Source organism: Dreissena polymorpha, chromosome 1 (genome assembly GCF_020536995.1).
Source record: "Dreissena polymorpha isolate Duluth1 chromosome 1, UMN_Dpol_1.0, whole genome shotgun sequence".
In the NCBI taxonomy this organism is placed as follows: domain Eukaryota; kingdom Metazoa; phylum Mollusca; class Bivalvia; order Myida; family Dreissenidae; genus Dreissena; species Dreissena polymorpha.
In genome coordinates this window covers 181,072,254-181,087,694 of record NC_068355.1, presented here as the reverse complement: position 1 = coordinate 181,087,694, position 15,441 = coordinate 181,072,254, and positions in this window count along the sequence as shown.

Below are 15,441 nucleotides of genomic sequence, written 5' to 3'. Positions count from 1 at the left end.
ATTATTTATTAAAGATCTTTGCTAAAAGAATATACAAACAAAACTTAATCATACATGCCGGAATTTTTCAGGTCCAAATCGGGACTTTCCATATAAAATTGTCGGGACATTTTACCAAAAAGTGGGACACCTAAAACTATCAATCATTACACCTTTTCTGTATACTCAACAGTCAGTATATTACTTACAAAAACTCTAAATTTCTGCCCAATCTTGACGATAAATGTGTGTTCAGAATTTGGTGAACACAGACGTTCTCCATTTTCCGGAAGTAAACACACTCCATAAATTAAAATGAGGGGTATCCCCGTATGCCTCGATTTGACATCCAATTGGTACAGGGATATCCCCTTGAACATATGTAAATTGCGTGACACGATCGAGCACTGTTCTTATTCAACCAATCGTAAATTGACTCTAAATTTAGATTGATGCAATATGTACAAACTATTTTCTGAAAATCAGGCGAAAACGAAAGGTAATTTGTGAGAAACATCAATGTATATTGGTCATTATTCAATTTGTTTGATGTACAAAATCGGTGTTTTGACAGGATTTATAACCTTAGGTTGTATAATACACAGGATAAAAGTATCGTTGGACTTGATTGGGCCATGAAATACAAACGCAGGTGGCGTTAATTTCTGTACGATACATCTTTCGATAGCAATTTGCGACCCCTATCATAAAAACACCATGGTGTGAATGCTGATTAAATCAATAAGTTGCCGATAAATCGCTGATAAGGTGTCAAAAACAACACTGGTGCACTGGAGTAGTAGAAGTGGGTTGTTAATTGGGGGCAATAAAGGGTATAGCGATGATAAGTTTAAGCCAGAAAGTGCTCGAAAAGTGAATTTTATTGGGAACTTTTAGACCTTATATTGTTTTTAACGAATGTCGGGACAAATCGTCTCATATCGGGGGGCCGGGACAAAGGGCCCAAAAGCGGGACTGTCCCGCCGAGATCGGGACGTCTGGCATGTATGACTTAATATCTATCATTATAGTATTCAGATATTACATACTGATATCCATATACAAATTCTGGCATTCATTTATTTTCATTGTCTTGACACTTTTTTCCAACAAATAACCACTTACTGTTAGATCAGCAATATTTGGACTGGTAAACTCTATCTCAAACCATGGAAAAGCCTAACCCCATTATTGCAGTTTATGGTTTTTGTATAAATATGTGAAGTACATGTATGATTATAAAATTAAGAAATTTAGAAGCACAAGATAATGTATCACTTGTGACCAACTCAATAGCTTTACAATAATTTTGCAAAACAGAAATGTCCATGGAGTATAAAATTTAACTTAGATTTATTGGAATGTTAAATACATTTGTAAAAGCTGAATAACACATCTATTAACATATTTCTCTCTGACAATACTAATGGCACAAAATTGACATTGCTTATTTGATGATTTGAATTGAGAACACTCTTAAATAATTATAATGGACATGCTATGCCTTACAAATGTTCTTTGGTCCAATTATGACATTTAAAAATTATTCAGTACCCTTGCTTCAATAGCTCCTTATAATAATCAGATTACCCTACCCATTGAATACCTGAACATTGTAATAATTTATATTCATTAGATATAATCGCTCCGCAAATTTCTTTGTGTGAGTGTTAGTGTCAGGCAATTTGAAAAAGATCTACAATCAATTGAGTTTCTTTCATATCATACCTGCCAAATCACTCGAAGCCTTTAACTAGTAATGGCTGCAATATGAGAACCATAGCTGAAACTTTCAATTTAAAATCCACTGGTGATCAGCAATTTAACAAACTTGTTCGAACATTTGGCCATTATTAAGGAAGGCATATATTAGTCACACCTTACCTCTAATCCTGAGTTCTTGTGTGTGTATGTGTGTGAGTATTCTGTATGAAATTAGTATCATCTCTGTAATATGTGCATTCCTAGAAGGATTTCAATGTCATTTCATATTTTATATTTGCCTGACTACAGTACAGACACCGTGTACTTAAACAAAAAAGCCCGTCAGCAGTGTTCACATTTCTCAATGGGTGACACTTCCCGGGGGATGGACAAGCTACTTACCTCGTTGTTTGGCCGTAATTTACCTTGTTTCCCGATGAAAAGGAGTCGGCAACATGGGATTCGGAAATATGCATTCCGCAAACTAGGATACATTGTAAATAACAGAAATAATAAATATTCGGCTGATGGGGAAATGGCAAAAAATGACTTCGCAAACTGGAAATCTGAAATTCAAAATTCAGCAATCCGGTACAAAGATAGGGGCGATCACAGCTTCATTGCTTTATTTGTCCATTTCACCGATTTTAGATTTTTAACTGCGTAGAGGTTAAACCACTTTCGACAACTTATTGGTGTTTATCTGTTGTGTAATGTCAATAAAGTTGTAAAACACTAAAGAGTCAGAGTTTATTACATGTTTTCCCTATCAGAGCAGTATGTGTAAGAAAAATAAATGAAATTATGAAGATGATTTATGTACATGCTAACGCAGTGTAACTGTTAACAGATATTCATTTTCATTTTTACCCGTTATCAGAAAGTCCCCAGAAAGCACTTTTTTAACATACTTTGTATGACACAATAAAACATTTTTTGTACATGATCGTATTGCATTTAATCTAAATTAAAATTTGCTCGTCCAATGAAAGTTGTGTCCCATAATGCATTGTACTCTTTACTCTGATAAATGGTGTAGGCCTCAGATTTTGGTCCTTGAGAAAAAAATGCATATGCATATTATCAGCGGGTTCTGGTCGGATGATTTTTTACAGAGTTATGGCTATTTGAAATTTTCCATTAATTGTACATAGAGTGCAATTCTTGTCCGGGCTATTTCTCAGCAACTAATGACCAGAATTCAATGAAACTTTATGGGAAGCTTCACAACCAAGAGGAGATGTGCATATTATCAGCGGGTTCTGGTCGGATGATTTTTCACAGAGTCATGGCCCTTTGAAATTTTCCATTAACTGTATATATAGTGCAATTCTTGTCCGGGCTATTTCTCAGCAACTAATAACCGGAATTCAATGAAACTTTATGGGAAGCTTCACTACCAAGAGAAGATGTGCATATTATCAGCGGGTTCTGGTCCGATGATTTTTCACAGAGTTATGGCCCTTTGAAATTTTCCATTAACTTTACATATAAAGCAATTTTTGTCCGGGCTATATTTCAGCAACTAATGACCGGAATTCAATGAAACTTTATGGGAAGCTTTACTACCAAGAAGAGATGTGCTTATTATTAGCGGGTTCTGGTCGGATGATTTTTCACAGAGTTATGGCCCTTTGAAATTTTGTATAAAACCCCCAACTACTGTGCCCTCAAGACGTTTCCTTTTATCTGAATTTATAGTGCAATATTGTGACAAAAAAAACCTTTGGGGAGCATTAATCACCGGTCTCCGACAGTTTCTTGTTTTATTATGTTTCCTTTAAGCTGAATAATGTTCAATATGATATTTAAGCAAATTAGCCAATGGTTTATTTAACCCATTCCAAGAATTGGAAACTTATCAACATTTTATTTGTATAACTTTATGTGCAATTTGCATGTCAGATTTGTGTGAAATAGTAGCTTTGATATTGCAATTGTTTAATTACTGTAATTTAAATCACTTACAAAACCTTTAAAATCAATGCTCTTAAGTTTCTATATATGAAGAAGACGACGCAGAAGAAGAGGAGAAGGATGCATTCTACGACGCCCTTCAAAGTGTTTTAGAGGACATCCCCCAACAGGACGTGCTGATGTTGCTCGGCGACTTCAATGCTAAGGTTTGCTGTGACAACAAAGAGGACCATGGGAAGACATGAAGTGGATGTGATCACCAACAACGGGGAGACATTAGTCAACTTCTGCCAACAAAACAACTTGGTCATAGGAGGGACCCTGTTCGCGCACAAGGAGATCCACAAACTTACATGGACATCACCAGACGGCAGGACCCAGAACCAGATCGACCACATCATCATCACCTACACAAGGTCGATATATCGTATTAAATATATCATGCGTTGCCGCGACTGTCAAGAAAAATATTGTGCGTCGCCCCCACTTTTAAGAAAAAAATCAAGTATCACTTTGTGTGTCTAGTTTTGCGCTTGATGAAAGAAGTGCAAGATTATATATGGCACTATCAGGATTAATACTTAATATCTCGATCAATATTACTGATTAATATGGTTATCATGATAGTATACAGATATTACATATGGATATCCAGATACAAATTCTGGCATTCATTTACATCGCAACTAAAAAATATCTTGTATGCTCAATTACTCGATTTCAACAAATTGAGCAACTTCATTCATTGAAATTTTGTATTATGATCATGCTTATGAATTCATGTTGGGTAGGTGGCTGAATTCATGGTGAATTTAAAGAGTATAACTCAAAGTACACAAATGTTTTGCTTTCTATAAATTAAGATTGATATATGCATGCTATCGTAATGTCACTGTGCATTGAACATTGTGTGGGTCTGGCCAAAGCGCAAGTCAAGTTTACTGATGTAGAAATATTTGTTCACTCAATACCTTAAACATGTGCAATCTGTACGAACCATTTAAGATGGCGTCATAGTGATAATATATAATAGCTTTTGAACATTATAATTTCACATTTGCAGATATATAATTAATTTGAATTACTAATAGATTTTAACTTGCATACAACTGTCGTGTGTTGAAGGGAGCTCCCAAAAGTATGAAAAGTATCAGGATAGTGTTCTCCATTCCTCCATTACATGATGCGAGTAAGAAAAAAGCTGTAAACAAAATCTGGCTAAAAAATAACAACATTTAGGACTTTCTCAACGCTTTTTAAGTTTTTAATACAAGCTGCATTGATTTATAGACATATGCAGGGCTTTTTTTCCTGATTTTGTGAAGCGGCCCTGGCCGCCTCACTTTGTGAAAAATTGAGTCGCAAACTTTTCAAAATTGTAAAAGAATGAGACGCAAACTTGTGAAAATTGTGAAAAAACAAGTTGCGAACTTGTACACATTGTGAAATTCAGTTAATTAAGAATAAGTATAGTAAAAGCATGTTTAATACATGTACTTGCCTAATATTGAAATGTCTTAAAGTATAAATGCATTAATCATATTTTCATTGTCTTGACACTTTCTTTCAACAAATAACCACTTATAATTAGATCAACAATAGATCTTAAATTAAAGAAAAGCCTGACCCCTGTCAATAACTTGACTTGCACTAACAACTTGTGTAAGAAATGTCAACCATTTTTTTTTTTTTTTTCAGATTTTACAAAGCATAAACACATACACTGTTTGAACATTTCTTCGCACCATGAAAATGCATTAAAATCCATGTTAATATAAATGGACAACATTTATACCTAAGTTTGACCCAATATTAACAATTGTATATGGATAATATACAGAATAACAAGTCTCGCTCTCGGTTATCAATACATAAATCATGTGCTTTCATCAAAATTTCAAATGAATTTTCTTATAATTTAATCCATGTTCGTTTTAAAAGTGCATTGTAAAAAAAAACCTTCTGTAGAAATCTTTTGTTTCTTTATTGAAATCCCAAATTGCAATAAATCGGGAATATTTGATGTTTTTAAAAATCTGTTCAACATAGCATGATGATCACGATTATTGTTTAATGGTGAGGTAGTGTGTTGTGTGTTGTTCGGCCTCAACATTTGCATTGTTAACACACTAGAGGCCACATTTATTGCTTGATCTCCATTAAATTTGGTTAGAAGATTTGTCCTAATGGTATCTTGGACGAGTTTGAAAATGGTTCTGGTTGGTTAAAAAACATGGCCGCCATGGGGCAGGGCATTTTACCTTATATGGCTTTATTAAAACCTCGTTAACACTCTAGACGAGACATAAATTGTCTTTAAATCGTGTATAGTATATGTGATATAGTCCTGAAAAGTAACATCAGACAACAAGATTTGGCTCCGGACACAAAAGTTCCTATAGTAAAAAGCATTTTTTCAGGATACAAAGGGCCATAACTCTGTTTTTAACAGATGGTGTACAATGCCATTTGGCGTGCATTATCCTCTTATGCATATAAATACTCATACCAAGTTTCAATGAAATCCGCCAAAGCACTTCCAAGATATGGCTCCGGACACAAAAGTGCCGGACGGACGGACAGCCAGACGGACGGACAACGCCAAAACAATATCCATCGGCCTCTGGCGGGGAAAAAATACTCATACCAAGTTTCAATGAAATCCGCCAAGGCACTTCCAAGATATGGCTCCGGACACAAAAGTGCCGGACGGACAGCCGGACGGTCGGACGGACAATCCAAGATATGGCTCCAGACACAAAAGTTCCTTTAGTAAAAAGCATATTTTCAGGGTACAAAGGGCCATAACTCTGTTTTTAACAGATGGTGTACAATGCCATTTGGCGTGCATCATCCTCTTATGCATATATATACTCATACCAAGTTTCAATGAAATCCGCCAAAGCACTTCCAAGATATGGCTCCGGACACAAAAGTGCTTATAGTAAAAAGCATTTTTTCAAGATACAAAGGGCCATAACTCTGTTTTTAACAGATGGTGTACAATGCCATTTGGCGTGCATCATCCTTTTATGCATATATATACTCATACCAAGTTTCAATGAAATCCGCCAAAGCACTTCCAAGATATGGCTCCAGACACAAAAGTGCCGGCCGGACGGACAGCCGAACGGACGGACGGACAACGCCAAAACAATATCCCTCCGCCTCTGGCGGGGGATAACAAGCGTATGTGTGTTCTTACACAATTAAAATAACCAAAAACGTAATTAAATTCAAAATCAAGCATACAAAAACGCAAGTAAAAATTTAATAACGTAATTCCCGTAAAAAACTTTCGTCATGAAACGCAATTCTTACAAACACCGAGCTTATTTTTTTTAGACTGGTTATTTCCCGTACAAAAATGTACCGAATAGTTTATATAATGTCCTATGAAGAAAAGAAGGCAGTCTTTCCAGCGGTTATCAATCTTTGGGGTAAATTACTACATAATTATTCGTAGACCCGTCCGATTTCTACTTTCATTTTCTTAAGGTTACAATATACTAAATCTTTTTGGAGTGCAATGCTATACTCTCTAAAAACATGAACATCATTTATTTGAAGACACGGTTCTCTGTAGGGTCACTTGCCATGACTTTATTTGAGTATATTTCTGTGTGCATGTGGCCGGGAAAACGTTGTTTACTAGAAATTCACTCTTTTATCTGAAGATTGGAGACTACATAAGACTTTGACAGATGGCGGGAAACCCTCATGAACTGGATAGAAGCCGGTAAATAGATGGCCGTAAAACAGTGACTTTTGATTTGTGACGAGTTCTTTCTTACATATCGCGTGACCTATCTTTTTTATTGCTTAAATCAATTCGGCTTGGAATGCTCTTCGAGAAAAGGTATGGTTATGAGGGTCTCTATGCGCAAAAGTTTGACTTTATTTTTCGTTAAAGTTATTGCTTTTACATTGAATTTGTGTAGGAAATCTTTTACTATATTGTAACCTAAAACTATCAAATGGCCACTCGTGGCTGTAGAAAGAGAATCCTCACACAAACAAACACTTTAGACAGGTATTTACGCCAGAATATTGGGGAAACCGAAAGCTTCTGTGCTGCTTTGCTGAACAATCTGTTGGAATATATGTCTGTTGGAATATATGATAATTACTCCTAAGAATTTAGTTTGCCCGTTATTATCGGAGATTTTGAACGAGGTTGTCAAACCCAAAAAACACGTTATGAACTTATGGGGAGTGTAAGTGAAAAAGCTTTAATAGAAACAAACACCCGTGAATAGAGTGGCGAAACAAACACCTGTGAATAGAGTGGCGAAACAAACACCCGTGAATAGAGTGGCGAAACAAACACCCGTGAATAGAGTGGCGAAACACACCCGTGAATAGAGTGGCGAAACAAACACCCGTGAATAGAGTGGCGAAACAAACACCTGTGAATAGAGTGGCGAAACAAACACCCATGAATAGAGTGGCGAAACAAAGACCCGTGAATAGAGTGGCGAAACAAACACCCGTGAATAGAGTGGCGAAACAAACACCCGTGAATAGAGTGGCGAAACAAACACCCGTGAATAGAGTGGCGAAACACACCCGTGAATAGAGTGGCGAAACAAACACCCGTGAATAGAGTGGCGAAACAAACACCTGTGAATAGAGTGGCGAAACAAACACCCATGAATAGAGTGGCGAAACAAAGACCCGTGAATAGAGTGGCGAAACAAACACCCGTGAATAGAGTGGCGAAACAAACACCCGTGAATAGAGTGGCGAAACAAACACCCGTGAATAGAGTGGCGAAACAAACACCCGTGAATAGAGTGGCGAAACAAACACCCATGGCTGGTGATGGATATGGAAAGTGGAGTTATGAAATGTACATTATGCACAAACATGAAAAGTAAATTAAAACAAACCAATGTTGCTAAAAATGTTGATTTATTTTTCACATGCACATAATAATATAGTAATCTTAGTAGATTTTTATTATGTTATATATGTCATTCCCTAAACTACCCGATTGAGTTAAAAAAAAACAGGGGTTAAAAACCCAATTGAGCCATATCTTGGAAGTGCTTTGGCGTATTTCATTGAAACTTCTCAGAGTATATATATATATGCATAAGTGGATGATTCATGCCAAATTGCATTGTACACCATCTGTTAAAACCAGAGTTATGGCCCTTTGTATCTTGAAAAAATCCTTTTTCTTATAGGCACTTTTGAGTCCGGAGCCATATCTTGAAAGTGCTTTGGCGGATTTAATTGAAACTTAGTATGAGTATATATCCCCCGCCAGAGGCCAGAGGCGGAGGGATATTGTTTTGGCGTTGTCTGGCTGTCCGTCCGTCCCTTTTTCGTCCGGAGCCATATCTTGGAAGTGCTTTGGCGGATTTCATTGAAACTTGGTATGAGTATATATATGGATAAGAGGATGATGCCTGCCAAATGGCATTGTACACCATCTGTGAATAATAGAGTTATGGCCCTTTGTATCTTGAAAAAATGCCTTTTTGAGTGTCAAATATAATACTTTTGTGTCCAGAAGAATATAGGCGGGGGATATCAATTCAACGAATTTGCTTGTTATCTATAGCCCTGCGTCCAAAAGCTTGAACCAAATCATTCAGAATTGTGTTAGAATCGAAATAATATTTTCTATGATGGTTTGTTGTTGAATAACCCACAGTAAGGAGTATACCGACAGTAGGTACTGCTTAAACATTTTTTTTATTTATAGAAAAGGTTTCCACATTTCAAAATAATTCCCCACACATTAACAATAAGATTTGAAAAAAAAACAACAGTAAGATTATTTCCCTATGCAGGAAAATTGAAAAAATGTTTTATGAAACTGATAATCCATTTATTTGGCATGGACCATGGTTTTAGACTTGATTCAGATAGAAAGTTGGTAAAAAGCATTATACTCACTTCATACGTTGTGGGGGTAAATTTATACTGTATAGGTTTAGTTATATACATTGAGACTTCACAGGATAAGGCTAGAGTATCATAATATTAACCATGTATTATGCAGTCTTTTAATATGGCATAAAAGTCTTACCGTATTTCTTTTTCTGTATTTCACATATACAAACATTCGAATGCTTGTCATAAATGTACATCCACCTTTTTACATTCTTTCATATTTTCCAAATATGTGTGCACATGTTGCACGTTTACTGCCTATTCTGGACCTCTGGGGTCATTTTGTACACTATTTTGATGAAGTTAAAAATAGCCATGCTGAGAGTTCATAATGTTTTCTATAAATAAAGAAGCGTCTTGAAGGCTAACATAGTAATAATATTTCAAAACATAAGTTCAGTCAAAACTGGTCAGTCTGGATTCCCCTGACGAAAATTATTCTATACATGTAATACACTTGAGAATAACGGTCAATTGTCCATAGCGGCCAACGCCCAGTATATTTCAATTCGAAAGTCATGTTTAAACTGAAAACAACGGTCATACGCCAGTCGTTTCGAGTCGCAAAAATAAAGAACACAAACGAAACAGGTGCAATAACAATAAAAATGTGTATTAGTAGCAATTATCGGCTGCATTCATAACACCAAAGCATTAGCGGGTGACAAAGTCAATAGATCTTTATCGCCGATAAGGTGTTAAAAACAACACTAAGCTGGCGAGTGTTGATATAAGAAGACAATTAAAGGATTAGTGATTATTCAGGAAAATAAATATTGAATTGCAACTTTTATAACCAGGGATTTCAATAGATTTTAAAAACCAGGAGTCAATGACCCCTGGACTGAAATTTTGAGGAGTCAAATTGAAAAATGCTGGGATCAATTTCGAAGCGCATTTATTGTGTTTTTTTTCTGTATTATTCATGTTTTTTTGATAAACATATGCTCTAAGAGTAACACAATATCTTAAAAAGTTATACTGCTTTATTAAATAACAATACCATGATACATAACACAATATTTTTTAATGGTACACAAAGATAATGACAAAACATAAATAATTTGTGCAAATAATATCCACATTAAGTTTTTCATTTCACAACTTTTATTATTTCTATCACTATTATGTAACTATGTTTATTTGTAAAAACAATAAATGCTCATTAAAATCTACTTCATCATAACACATTTAAGTCTTTTAACACATTTAAGTAATTTAAGATATATGGTAGCACCTTTTTCATCACATATTTATCGTCATTATATTATCATCATCCCTATGATAGCTTTTGTAACAAAACACAATCTAAATGCATGATACATCTAGTTAGCTCCACTGGCCAAAGGCCAGCGGGGCTTATGTCATGGTCCTGTGTCCGTCGTGTGTGCGTGCGTCCGTGCGTGCGTTAACATTTTCTTAAAACATCTCCTAAACTACTGGTCCAATTCTGATGAAATTTATCAGGAATGTTCCTGTGGTGAACCTCTTTCAAATTTGTTCAAATGATGCCTCTGGGGTCAAATTTGACTTTGCCCCTGGGGGTCAAAAAATTGAAAATTTGCTTATATAAGGCATATTTTGTGCAAACTTTATAAATCTTCTTGTCAAGAACCATTGGGCCTAGGGCTACCAAACTTGGTATGTAGTGACATTTTATAGTCCTCTACCAAGTTTGTTCAAATTATGCCCCTGGTGTCAAATTTGAACCTGCCCCGGGGGGTTAAAAAATTGAAAATTTGCTTTTATAAGGCCTATTTTGTGCAAACTTTAAAAATCTTCTTGTCAATACCATTGGGCCTAGGGCTACCAAATTTTCTATGTAGTGACATCATATAGTCCTCTACCAAGTTTGTTCAAATTATGCCTCTGGGGTCAAATTTGACCCTGCCCCGGGGGGGGGGGGGGGGGGGGGGGGGGGTTAAAAAATAGAAAATTTGCTTATATAGGGCCTACTTTGTGCAAACTTTAAAAATCTTTTTAACCATAACCATTGGGCCTAGGGCTACCAAATTTGCTATGTAGTGACATCTTATAGTCTTCTACCAAGTTTGTTCAAATTATGCCCCTGGGGTCACATTTGACCCTGCCCGGGGGGGGGGGGGGGGTCAAAAAATTGAACATTTGCTTATATAAGGCGTATTTTGTGAAAACTTTCAAAATCTTCTTGTCCATAACCATTGGGCCAAGGGCTACCAAATTTGGTATGTAGTGACATCTTATTGTCCTCTACCAAGTTTGTTTAAATTAAGCCCCTGGGGTCAAATTTGACCCTACCCGGGGGGGGGGGGGGGGGGTCAAAAAATTGAAAAAATTTGCTTATATAAGGCCTATTTTGTGAAAACTTTAAAAATCTTCTTGTCCATAACCATTGGGCCTAGGGCTACCAAATTTTGTATGTAGTGACATCTAATAGTCCTCTACCAAGTTTGTTCAAATTATGCCCCTGGGGTCAAATTTGACCCCGCCCTGGGGGGTCAAAAAATCAAAAATTTGCTTATATAAGTCCTATTTTGTGCAAACTTTAAAAATCTTCTAGTCCATAACCCTATGGCATAGGGCTACCAAATTTGGTATGTAATGACATCTTATAGTCCTCACCAAGTTTGTTCAAATTAAGCCCCTGGGATCAAATTTGACCGTTCCCCAGGGGTCACAAAATTGAACATATGCTTATATTGGGCCCATTTTGTGCAAACTATAAAAATCTTCTTGTCCATAACCATTGGGCCTATTTCTATCAAATTTGGTAGGTAGTGACATCTAATAGTTCTCTACTTAGTTTTTTCAAATTATGCCCCTGGGAACAAATTTGAACTTGCCCCAGGGGTCACAAAAATGAACATACATGTATGCTTAAATAAGGCCTATTTTGTGCAAACTTATGACGTTTACCAGGGGAGATTACTGCGGCCGTGTGGCTGTGACCAACAACAACAACAACATCTTGTAAACATGAGATAAAACCCTGTCATTTAGTGCCATTTTAGATCAGATGGTGACTGCTTACAAAGGAATTGAAGTAAAAACATGTGTTCTGAATGTTTTTCTTATAAACTGAAAAAAGTCGGGTTTTATTTAAATATGTCGAAAATGACCATATATCCGGATAAAAAAATTTCGGATGACATGTTTATTTAATGTCTTTTTTGTAGTGTTTAAACCAGTTTAATAATATCTTATTGATTTTAAAACACAACTTCCATGAGCATAATTATTTCCATAAAAGTCAATATATGATTCTGCATTGTAAACTCAAACTTTGTATCCAAGAGAAGGTGTTGGAATTAATGAAGTGCAATGTTCTTAACTGTCTATATGCTGCTTTTTAATAACTAATCATCTAAGGATTTATTGTTCCATTTGTGAATTGTGACTCATGAATTGTGGAGATATGATTGTCAATTGCTCAACCAGGGTTTTTTTTTACTAAGAAAGTGACGCCGATATTCGGCGTCTTCCCCTACCAGAATTTTTCCCCTTAAAATAAAATTTCCCCACCAAAAATATCATTTTTCACCAAAATATAATATTTTCTCTCAAAGAAATGTTTATTTTTCCTTGAGGCGCTCTCTCTCTCCAGACGAACACACAACATCTGGGAATCCCAGTTATTCTAAATATAGCTCTTAAATAACGTCATGTAAACTGGGCAACTAATCGTAATAATCATGTGACTATTTTACTGGATACCGGTCTTGCGCGAGAAGGGTGTTTCGTCAATTAATTACCGGAAACCAGTCGAATTTTCATCCGGGCTAAGTGCAAGCCGAGGTATAAACGTGAAAACAGAAAAAAATGTCTCACAATAAGCGTTCTTACACAAACAAAATAAAACATTCGAACTCGGAAGATACTGAACGCATCGAGGCATTTTTTAAGAAAGAATCATCGAAAACCGTTATAACCCAGCAGGATTCCGAGGTAATCAACATCGAACATTGTGAAAGTGAAAGTAGACAATCGGCAGCTGCCGCTCCTTTCCCTTCCAATACTGTAGCAAATCAAGATCGTCAACCCATTCATCATGAAATTGAAATCACAAAATTGACATCATTCCCCGGCCCCAGTACAAAAATATAGTTGAAAACATTTCCCATTAGATCTACACCTGCAACTTTATTAAGGACTTTGACTTTAATACCTGTTAAATGTGTTTAAGAACAAAAAGGACAGAGACAAGTCTCTTTTGACGAGTTATAGACATTGAAATGAACAGTTTTTATTTTTTTCCCCTAATATCTCTCTTTCGCACTCTTTTTTTCCCCTTTCACCCAGCGTCCAGCGTCTTCCCCTTTCTCTAAAAAAAACCCCTGGCTCAACGATCTATATAAATTTCTGATCATTTTATTATTTTCTTTATATAAGTTATGAATTGATCTTAGAAGTCATATGTATTACTTAATTAAATACATTTATAAATATAAGAAATAATCTTTAGATTATCATAATATTCTCAGGCATGTTGGTCTAAGGGATGTGTGGGTTGTTAATTATATGTATGCCCCTCTTCGAAGAAGAGGGTGTTTATTGTTTTGCACATGTCGGTCTGTCCGTCATCCATATGTCCATCCACCAGATGGTTTCTGGATTATAAATCAAGAACACTTACGCCTAGGATCATGAAACTTCATAGGTACATTGATCATGACTCGCAGATGACCCCTATTGACTTTCAGGTCACTAGGTCAAAGGTCAAGGTCACGGTGACTTCACACACAAAAATGATTTCCGGATGATAACTAAAGAAAGCTTACGCCTAGGATCATGAAACTTCATAGGTACATTAATCATGACTCACAGATGGACCCCTATTGATTTTCAGGTCACTAGGTCAAAGGTCAAGGTCACAGTGCCAAAATATGTATTCACTCAATGGCTGCCACTACAACTGACAGCCCATATGGGGGGGGGGCATGCATGTTTTACAAACAGCCCTTGTTTGAGATGATTCTTTACAAAGATAGATGCTACTATTGTATTTGTTATAAATGTGTGAAAGGCTCTAAGAAGGAACCAGAGATTATTAACCCTTTACCAAACAGCAACAGGATTTTACGGGTTTATAGCTGACGACTTTATAAAAAATTATGTTAAAATGAGAAATTGCTCAAGATGAGCAATTTCTCTTTTTATCACAATTATTTCTACCCTATTTGATTATTTCCTTAATATTCCATTACAATTAAATTGTCGTCTGCAACCTTTTTCAAATTGGCAAAGTCCAAAATGTGTCGTTTGGTAAAGGGTTAAGGCATTTTGATTCCTACGGGTCTTGTGAATCTGTTTCAAATCAAATGCGTATATTTGATCTTCAGCATCTAAAAATATGTGAAATAGAAAGAACGACAATATCTTTTGGAGAGATAAATGTACTTACGTTATAAGCAATGGGACTGTGCTTCAAAGGAACAATTCCCGGGCTTTTTAGTCTGTTTAGTTAACACGGTAGTATCTTTTTCCATATATAAAAATGCTCACCCTTCGAACTTTAAGCGCCCAATGGGACGAGGGATAGACAGAGAAAGTCACATGCTTGAGTACATTTCAACCCATGCGCATTGCGCGTTTTTTCGCATAAAAAAACAGTGGAGCGATACAGGGCCATCATGGCCCTCTTGTATATCTATTACTGTTTATCCGAATACTATGCATGTTCAAAATATGTACACATAAGAATGCCTTACCTGTAGTAGTTTAAATTTAATAATCCAAATTTTCATTTTTGTTTTCTGCATGGTTTAACAAACCTTATCAAATGTTTGTTAAATCCAGTTAATGCTTTCTCCATTATTGAATCACCATTACTTGTAATTTGGATTGCCAGCTTTGAATTAAATGCGGGTTATAATTTAATTTACAATACGTCAGCGATTTACAATGTCTAAAGTCATGACGTAGAAATTTAATTCTACTCGGATAATTTATATATAA